This window comes from Notothenia coriiceps, unplaced genomic scaffold, assembly GCF_000735185.1.
Source record: "Notothenia coriiceps isolate Sejong01 unplaced genomic scaffold, NC01 NC01_scaffold00004758, whole genome shotgun sequence".
In the NCBI taxonomy this organism is placed as follows: domain Eukaryota; kingdom Metazoa; phylum Chordata; class Actinopteri; order Perciformes; family Nototheniidae; genus Notothenia; species Notothenia coriiceps.
Window position 1 is genome coordinate 1 of NW_011337459.1, and position 2,470 is coordinate 2,470.

Consider the following 2,470-nt stretch of genomic DNA (forward strand, 5'->3'; position numbering starts at 1 on the left):
TTTAAAAAAAAAATGTTTCCTCTGGTATTGGTATTTTGACTAGCAATTTTGTTAAATTGTTTCGTTTATTAATGCTACAACATAGTCGTTTCGTGAGTCGCTTGTCGTTGTTGGGTGAAAAGCAAACAGCTGTTTGCTGCGGAGCGCAGCGCGAGCAGGCTCCCGTGAGCGTGCTCCTTCTTCACTACAGACTATCGCGCCACCTAACCATTCGCCTAAAGGTTTTTAATACCAGCGGTAACCGGCCAAGCGCCGGGCAAAAAACAATCTTCAAATAAAAGAAAGTCACCGGAGGAGTTAAAGGAGAGTGACAGGGAGCATGAGAAGAAGAGGGAGAGAAATGTTCAGCCAGCTTGATCGATGGAATTGGCTTCTAGTGGTGCAGTGACACGTCCTAAAACCCTTTTATAATCTATCGATTAGATTTATGATTCGAAAATTATAAAAGTAGGGTAGACATGTGGAGATTATCCGGCTGAACAAACGTGCATTTATCAAACAGGTTCGTTTTCCACAGACCATATTTCCAGCTATTTTCCAAAACCCTGTGGAGAAATCCCATTGCTTTTTGTCGAGGGAACCAGCAGCTTACTTCCTGGTTTTAGGACACGTCACTGCACCTCTCAATATGATGCCAATATAAACAAGGTCTTCTGTCGGCTCTGTATACCAATGCCAATCTATGCTGACAAGTAAGTGAAGAGGAGACAATATAAAAGGTATTGGCTTTAGGGAAATGTCCCAGCAGTTTAGGATAATGAAGGTTCTAATCTAATCCATTACATAGCCATTACATGCCTAACTCCTAATGACAGGAAGGCAGAAAGTGCATTATACAAATAATAATACTCATAATAATAGCAGACATTTTTTAACAATGACCACAATATCATTATTTTAATAAACCAAATATGAACAATTGAGGAAAATGAGGAAGAACTGATGATTCAAATGTTGTAGTACAAGTAGTAATGTAGTTAGTGCATACATTACTATTGCAACAAATGTGTTAATTTTCTTCATTATAAGTCGATTTTTTTGGACGAATGCTCCGGGCCAGTGGTTACAATGGTGGGGCCAGTGATAATACAATAAAAATTCCACCGGCCCGGAGGGCCAGTGGCATTTTACCCTTAATGTCTACCCCTGACTTGTATGATAGTATTCTCGTTGGCGCTATTTTCTGCAAACTCTATCTGCTTCTGCAGGGCTGACCCTGTCTGCTGTCTCCTGTGCAACTTCAGGAAACTGGCGCATGCTTCAGCGAAATGTCTACCTTCTATCACACCTAAAGCGAAGGGGTGCAGAACATTTGTCATAGATCAGGTGTTCGGATACACCACGGCTGTGATGGTTCTGGCTGATGCCCAATGGTCTCCAGTCAGTGCAGTACATGTAGCTAGTACCACTTTTCTTTTCTTTTTCATTGCCATGCAATTCCTGGTAAACATTTGCGCACGAAGTTGGGGTCGGAACATGGTATTGTGATTCTTTTTTTTCAAGTGTCCAGATTATTCCCGAGTGTTAAGGCATTGCAGTGACAGCCCTATGGTGATCTGTTTTAGACAAAACAGTTTGAGGCATTCTTAATTCTTATGGCAAACCAGTTAATAGAAAAACAACCCTTTTTTGTTGGCAGCCGACTCACTATTGTAACTGTTGTAAGTAACTCGACTAAAATAAACATCTTCAGTGTTGGAGGATTTTCTCCTGGTGCGCTATGTGAGCCATAGCTGTCTGTAGTAGGTTGGCTTAGAAATGCTCTTGAAGGTGGCTCGCTGCTCTGATTGTGAGCATCACAGCATTGTCATCATATCTATAGGACCAAAAGTATTATGATTTATTTGTTTGATATTGCAAAACCTTTTATATAATAGCACACAATCGTTTATCTAGCCACTTACTTTTTACTTTAAGAGGCAGCTTGATGAGAAAATGGTCTGAGAGATTTATTGTGTCTTTGTCCCGTGCGATTGAAAACCTTGTTAGAATTTCTTTTAAAAAAAGTTGTGTGAGCAGAGTGAAAACTGTTAGGATGCTTTGCTATGCGGTTCAGGGGTAGTGTTTGGGAGTGGGAGAAGGTTGACCTTCCTACATGTTTGTTTCCCAGATGACATTTGTAAGGAAGTATGTAGTCAGTGGATTGCTTTGTTAAGATACATTTGCAATAAGCAGAACTGGATTTCCCAACCCGTTCAGATTTGCATAGTTGATTCTGTGTTTGTGTATGGTATAAAAGGATACTACAGGTGTATCCCTGTTGTGCATTTTGGGGGAAGACCAAAGAGATTGGTATGTGTGTGGGAGTGGGTGGATAGCCCGGGGAAAAGACAAGTACAAACGCATACATATGTGTGACAGCGAGAAACCACAGACAAGAGGAAGAGCAGTTAAAGGGCAGGAAAGAACAGTGTGTGTGTGTGTGTGTGTGTGTGTGTGTGTGTGTGTGTGTGTGTGTTGGATCGTTGGA